This window comes from Lepus europaeus, chromosome 18 (genome assembly GCF_033115175.1).
Source record: "Lepus europaeus isolate LE1 chromosome 18, mLepTim1.pri, whole genome shotgun sequence".
NCBI classification, from domain to species: domain Eukaryota; kingdom Metazoa; phylum Chordata; class Mammalia; order Lagomorpha; family Leporidae; genus Lepus; species Lepus europaeus.
Window position 1 is genome coordinate 65,030,073 of NC_084844.1, and position 7,945 is coordinate 65,038,017.

A 7,945-nucleotide genomic window follows, 5' to 3' on the forward strand; every position below is an offset into this window, starting at 1 on the left:
AGGAGCCAAGAGCTTCATCCAGGTCTCCCACATGAGTGCAGGGATCCAAGCTCTTGGGCCATCTTATACTTCTTTCCCAGGCACATTTGTAAGAAGCTGGATTGGAAGTGAAGCTCTGAGACTGAAACTGGAGCCTATGTGGGATGCCAGTTGCAGGCGGTGGCTTAACCTGCTCCAGCACCAGCCCCTCCCAGAACTTTCAAAAGGCCACAATGTGAAGTAATATACTTACCAAGTAGAGTTCTCACATTTTACCCCTTTTCTTGGGCAAATGAATATTTGTTTTCAGTAAAGAACAGAAACAAAACTCAGACAAAAATATTCATAGTGTTACACAATAAACCAAAAATTAGCATTTTGATCTTACCCCAGGAAAAATAATTATATTCTTTCCAGATTGCTTTGTTTCAAACATACTGGACATCTAATATCAGCATATTTGAGAATCTTTCAAGAAGGAGGTTTAAACAGTGGAATATCAAAACACAGAACTACTACTTAATATAATAAAAAGCAATTCTCCTTTGAAAAGGGAAGACCTCTAAACTTTTTTAAACTTGATTTTTGTTCTCATTTTTTTGAAAAGCAGAGAAAGAGATCTTTCATCTGCATAAGAGTACAGATTTCATAATGGTAACATGCAGAGGTACTTGTCAATTTCTCAGAAAGCATTTTCTCTCACAAAGGGAGCTTTCCACTTGAAGCTGGGGTAATCTTCTGACTTAGTGCTTGCTCTTTCTCAATCATTAAACTCCATCCATCAAAACAATTTACTGTAAAGCACAAGGAAATACACATTGTCAATGGACTTCAGTGAAACAAATTGGCAGCGGGCACTATGGTGCACAAGGAGCTATGTCTGGTTTTCTCAACATGTTGATCCTGGAGGGTGCCACTGAAAAACACCTAAAGAAGCCACGTTTGATTGTTTATGCATCGAGACATTAAGTATTATAACCTTATACCAGTAACAAAAGAAACTAGAATCACTTGTTCAGAACAGCAGCACACACATCAAACAGCTTTTGGGAAGGATAAATAAGTCAAAGCAATGAGCATTCTGAGGAAAATGCATAGCCAAAGCACTAAGTTGACAGATTTTCCTGTGCTATTCCATCTAAAACAAAAACTCAGAACCTGCCAGAAAGTTTGCAAAATACAGAGCTGCAGTTGAAGATCTATGAAAACTCAGATAGTGTGGATTAAGTTTTTATACTGTGGGTGCTGTTCCAAAAAGGAGCAAAACTCATTTAAAATCATCTTCATTGGGCTTGGTATTGTGGCACAGTGGGTTAAGCAGACACCTGTTACACCAGTATTCCACATCAAAGGGCTGGTTTGAGTCCCTGCTGCTCTGCTTCCCACCCAACTCTGTGGGGAAATTAGTTACATGATGGAGCCCAGGGGAAGTAAGGTGGGCGGAATCCAAAGTTGTTTACCACTAAAACTGATTGGCTGTGCAACATCAGGGGAGGTAACAAAACTAGTAACAAGTGTATAGACATAGGGCTAATCCTATAGAAAGCCCCCCGTAAGGTGAATTTTTAAGTGATTGGTTGGTCCTTAGCCCTGCCGCAATGACTCTGCAGTTTTGTGCTATAAAAGGTTCTGTTTCTCAGGAAGTAAATGAGTCCTTGCTAGACTTGGCTCCCCGCTGCGTCTGATTGTCTCCGGGATCGGGAGGCTGGGGAACGGGCGAGCGGCGCACTTACCTTTCCTCGGACCCAGTCCATCCTTGTACGGGTGGACTAAGACCCAGCATCTGGCGCCCAACGTGGGGCTCAAGCAGTAACTTTTCGGCCGAGGCCAAGCGGTCTCTCAGGGTAAGTGAAACCCTAGTATGGGTAATGCAGTTTCGTCCATTATGGACTGGGCCTTAAAGGCCTTACAGGATTTGGGAGAGCCCAGAGACTCAGAGGAAGATGGCGGGGAAAGAGAATGGGCTAAGTTTGATCAGGAATGCAGAGAGCCTGTTGAGGCACGAACTGTTGAGGTAAAAATGAAAGTAAAAGTCGTCACGCCTAGCCCATCCACCCTAGAAGGGCCGGGACCACCCCCATACCTCCCCGGGGCAGAAGCGGCCTCCCCCTATGTAGAGCCAGGGAGGGAGCTTTGTGATCTGGGCACTTATGATTGCCCAGGAGGGGAGAGGAGAAATGAGGCGACCTTTGCGGAAGCTTATCCAGTGGACATAAAGCAGCATAGGGAAGTGAACTCTGGGCCAGGGAACCTGCTGCCTCAGGCCTACCCTGTTAATTTAGCTCCAGGCAGCAACAGAGCTCTGGAGTGGTATCCCTGGGAAGCGAAGGACTTAAAGGAGCTTCGCAAGGCAGTGGCAGAAGACGGGCCAAATTCCCCCTGGGCCCAAACTCTGCTACAACACATAGCTTATCAACCATGTGTCCCCGAGGGCTGGTTGGACATGGCCAAGGCAGTCCCCGCGAGTTTCCAGTTCATAAAGTGGTGCGCCTTCTTTAAGGAGGAGTGCCGGGTGAGAGCCAAAGCTAACGAAACAGCCCAGCCAGCTATCCCTATTACATATGCTATGCTGGATGGGATGGGGGAAGGGTTCTCTACGGGGATCCAGCAAGCTGTGCTACCTGCTCCGTACCGTGAACAAGTGAGGCAGGCTGGACTTAATGCCTGGTACAAGCTGGATGAGGGGCCCACAGAATCTCCCATCGGAGGGGTGCAACAAAAGCTGGGAAAGTCATTGCCAGATTTTGTAGCTAGGGTCGAACACAGTCTCCGTCGTAAGTTGCCAGCTGGGGACCTTCAGGATCAGTTTGTTAAGATGCTCGTCTGGGAAGGAATGAATGCTGATCATAGGACGGCCTGCGCTGGCCTGAGGGAAGCATCGATAAGTCGATGGATAGTGGCCTCGCAGGGTGTAGGTACTCAACAGCATCAAAATCAATCCCTGGCCATGACCCTACAGGCTCAGACGATGGCCATGACCCAGGCCCTCTCAGCCCAGACATCAGCAATGACAGAGGCTATTACTCAGGCTCTGGCCACCCAAAGTTCCAAGTCACTCGGGCAGGCCATTCAGGGAGCCTGCTTCAAGTGTGGGCAAGAGGGGCATTTTAAACGGGAGTGCCCTCAAGCCTCCTTAACTAATAGACTGGGAGGGTCAAAGCTGCCCCATACCCACTGCCCTAGGTGCAGGAAGGGATATCATTGGAAAAAGGATTGCAGGTCCAAATTTGATATAGAAGGGAAGCCTTTAAACTAGAGGGGGGGGCATCCTCCAGCCCCGTTAAGGAGGAACCCCATCCAAGGGGAAACCTGGGGTAACCCGTACTAGAACAATCCAAGCCCACTGGACTGCCCCCCTTATGGAGGGGCTCCATCCCAAAATGAGTGTTGTCATAGGTGGAAAAAGGTTTCACTGCCTAATCGACACTGGGGCGGATAGGACGGTACTCCGGGAAGAGGAGGTGCCACCCACCTGGGAGCTAGCGGATGGGCCATCAATATTAGGAGTGGGGGGCAATTCTCGATCTAAGGAAACAGTTGCCCTCATGAAATGGGTCAGTCCTGATGGAGAACAGGGAAAAATACGGCCCCTGGTAGCGAAAAACCTCACAGTTAATTTATTAGGACAGGATATGCTAGGGCAAATGGATGCTGTGGCTACCACTGGCCTTACCTAAAGGAACAAAAACCTTCATCCATTAACCCTTTCCAACCTAATGAGTCTTTATTTGCAGTTAATAAGACTTTTTCTCCATCACTACGGAAGTCTCTCATTCCCTGCCGTTTTGTTTCAGATGTGTTTCCCTGTCCTATGCAATGGGCTCCTATGCTGATGACCAGCTCTTTTCTGTGCAGCTGTAGTTAACTTATCTAAGAGTTTGCACGTGTCTTGAAGGTTTCGTGTTTTATTGGATTTGTCTGTCTTTAATGTTTAAGTGATTACCTAACTCTGATCAGATCTACTCCACAGCTTTGATTAAAATACTCAGGTTATACGTGCTAGTTTTTGGCTGAGTGGTTTGACTCTCTAACAGTTTAAATTCTCAAATGAAGTCTAACAACTTTGGGACTTCCAGTAGGATCCCTGGAACTCTCAAAGGATGGGGCTCTAAATTTGTTAAAGTAACAACTGTTTGAGTCAATTCAAATTATGCAAAGTATATTAAAATGTTGTGAATAATGTCAGACCTGTACTGTATTCATGTTCTTGCTTTCCAGCTAGAGTGGCCTTACAAAAATGAGTAAATTCTGTGTATACAAGCCCTTATATTGTTAACTAAAGTAAGCCAATACAGATTGGTTCAGAGAATTAAGTTAATGCCAAAGCCCTTCGGTTTGCTTGGTAGCTCACTTACTCGGTTTTATGCTTTAAATTTGTTTCTCTTAACGATGAAGTTGTAAACATGTACTAGTGTCCATGTTTGCTGTCCAGGAGGAGTTAATGGTGTGGTATTCATTAATAACTCAGTGTCTTATAAGAGAGACTTTTTGAGTTTGTTAGCATGTATTCTCATAGATTGTCCATACATGACAATTCAAGACTATGTAAAAGTAACTACAGGTATAACGTTTCAGAAGGTGTGAGCAAGTCATGAAAGGTTTTAAAAGGTTTACAACTTTAAAATTGTTTACAGAGTTTTCTTTAAGTTACATGCTAATGCCAAAATTACATTGACCTAAAGTTGAAGTAAAAAATGTGCACTAATGTTAGTAAATATCTGGAAATGGTCTAAGTCGTAAATCTTGGAATCTGTTTTTGCAAAAACTGTAATGTCTATTTTAACAGTGTCTGCTTAATGGGTTACTCTGCCATTTCTAAAGTTAGGTCCTTTTTAGCTCTGTTAAATAGTTCTAAGTTATGTGAGGATTTTGTGTACTAACTCTTATGTTCAAGGTGTTTATTTCTGGTTTATTCAATAACAAAAAACATAAAATTCATGTTCTGTCAAGGTAATCTATTGTGTACTCTACTGTCTCTGTTAAGTTCAAATTGATGAAAAGCATTGCTAAATACCTTTATGATTAGATCTGGTCTAAAAGTGTTAAGATCACCCTGTCTAATAAAGGGCTATCATTTCAGGATGTTAAAAAATTCTATTCTAACCAGATACTCTAAGTTCTCTTGGCACCTTTAACAAACTTTCTAAAAATCAAAGTTCTAAATTCTCTAAACTTTTGGTATCTTCAAAAGGGCCCCTGGAGATATCAAAAGATATACAGAGATAATAACCAATTGGGATGTTTAAAAGTGCTGCCAAGATGTAAAACGATTCAGCACTCTACTAAAATTCCTCACAACCCACAGGAACAGGCTATGGTGGAAAAACAAACAAACAAACAAACAAAAAACATCAATGCCTCAAAGAACAGTTATTAAAACAAAAAGGGGGAGTGGCTACCCCCCATCTACAGTTACATAAGGCCTTGTTTACTATCAATATTTTAGATTTTTCGAAAGGGTCAAGGGAGTCAAGGTTCCAAAAACATTGGGGACATTTAACCGCTAAACCTCAGATGCTCGTTAGATGGAGAGACCCTCTCACCCGACTCTGGAGAGGGCCTGACCCACTGATTCAGTTGGGAAGAGGATTTGGCTGTGTGTTCCCCATAGGGGAGTTGACTCCAATTTAAATACTGGCCAAAAATATCAGGCCTATGCCCGATGCAAGTAACAACCCACCCAGGGAGCAGTTTGCCCCTGAGGGAGATCCCCTTGTCTTTCCTCTTCCAGAAACGGACGGAGATCCAGAGGCAGGTGATGATGTGGACGCTACTCTTCACTGTGATCCTGAAGTGCCCGGCCCAGTGACGGGGGATTCGATGACCCAAACGTGATCATCAAAACACTTCAGGAGGACCTGAAAAAGATGAAGAGAACTCCAAGAAAGCCCCTTTTGGATGAGCCTTAATGGACTCTTTCCCTACCTCTTCCCTTTTCTTGGACTGCTTCTTGCCCTGCTTTTAATCCTTGCTATTGGCCCATGCATAATGAATAGGCTTATACAGGTTATACAACAGCGCATAGAGGCAACAAGGGTAAGACAGGTTGAGGTTCATTACTAGAGGCTGCTAGCCACAGAGGGCTATGATCCCCTGAACTGGAGAAGTGTCCCCGGTGCTCTCCACATTGCCAACGACAGGTAAGATTCCGGATGGACCGGAACAACCTAAGACAGGCGCCGACCTGGGGGTTATTATATTTCAGAGTGAATTTCTTTGTGTGTTATCTTGCTGGGCATATTCTTACCTTCTTGAATTTGTGGATTCATGTCTTTTTCCAAATTTCGGTACACTTTGAGTATTATGGTAACCCGGATGTTACTTAAACCTTGGGTTTACAGCAAGCCAGCCTCACCTGGCACTAGCCTGGTGGGAAGAAAGTCACTTACCTGGTTGTGGCTGGGAGTGGAATTGCAAACTCTGGACCCAGCCTCCCTTGGCAGCTTTGGGGAGGGGAGTCCCTTGTTATTGTTGAGCAGAGAGAATATTTCAGGCACCCCAATAGGCCACCAGCAGGTGTCTAGATTTGCACACGCTGACATCACCCCTGCAGTAACTGATCTGTTCCACAGTCAGGTGAGGGTGGAAGTCTGGGTTGCCCACTCAGCCTCTGAGCATCAGGGAACAGGGTGATCGGCTGGATTACAGAAGTCCCCCAAAGAGCAGGGTTAAACACAGTCAACTCCCTCACAAAGGCCGACGTAAGGGGGCGGGGCCATACGTGCGGAGGATTCTGGGCATTGTAGTCCGGCGCCGTGTTGGCGCAGGCGCACTGGCTTGCTTGGCAGTTCGCCCGCCGAGTGGGCGCCATTGCTGGAAGCGTTCCGGCCCTGTTCCTCGAGCGTCCTCGGTTGTCCTCAGTGTGGCCGCCAGGTAGCCGTTGCACGGGCACCAGGCCTCGGTCGCCCCCCGCCCCTCCCTCGGCGCTTGGCTCGCGGTGGCGTCCGGCCCGTGGTCGTTCGCTCCGGCGCCCCCGTCCCGGGGCGGAGCCGGGCCCGCCCACCTGTGAGGGAGATGCTTGGGCTGGGCCGCTCCCCGGGCGCCGGCTCCGGCTCCGCCCGCATCCCTCCTCCTGGGCGCCCCGCTCGCCCGGGTCCCAGCCCCCTCTCCGGGGTCGGGGGTCCTGCCGGGATCCGGACGCGGGGCCTGGGCTGAGGCTGGCCCTTCCCGGAGGGGAACCCCAGAGCGGGTAGGGGGATAGGGCGAGGCCGGCGGGTGGACCTGGGTTTCCCGCCAGGCAGCCTGCGCCGCTCCTCCTCGCGGGCCGTGTTGGGGGTTTTTCGGAGAATCACGTGGACACCACCTGTGGCCCCCTGAGCTGAGGGCGGCGTCCTTGGCCGCTGCAGGCTGCTTCGGGAACGCGGGGCCCTTCCTCGCTCTTAGACGACCGCACCGACTTGGGGTCTGGACAAGCCAGGGAAGTCTCCTTTAGGCTCTTTCCGCACTGTGTGTGGCCGCTTCTTACTGTCCACCTGGACCGCATAGAACATGAGGAGTGGGAAACAGCCCCGTGGAGTGCAGGTCTCAGGAGAGCTTTGGCTGGGTCACCTGCAGCCTTTTCTTCCTGTGGGTGTGTTGATAGGGCTGATAGAAAGCCGAATAATACTGAATTTTAACCAAGTGGGACTTTATTCATCTTTACAGATCTAACTATTTAATTGGAAAGGCGGGGAAGACAGACACTCCCCCCAGATGCCTGTTAGCCCTAGCAGCTGGGCCAGGCCAAAGTCTGCAGCTGGGAACTCAGCCCAGGTCTTCCACCTGATGTCTGCTAGGCTGCACGTCAGCAGGATGCTGGAATCAGGACCTGAGACTCAAACCCAGGCTCTCAAATATGGGTCCCTGGCTTCCCAAGCAGCACGAAGCACCTGACTCCAGTCACAGAACATTTTTAAACAAATTATCCTTTGGGAAGTTTATTTTTATTGGCATGCGGTTTTTAAATGTTTATTATAGCCTCTTTTTT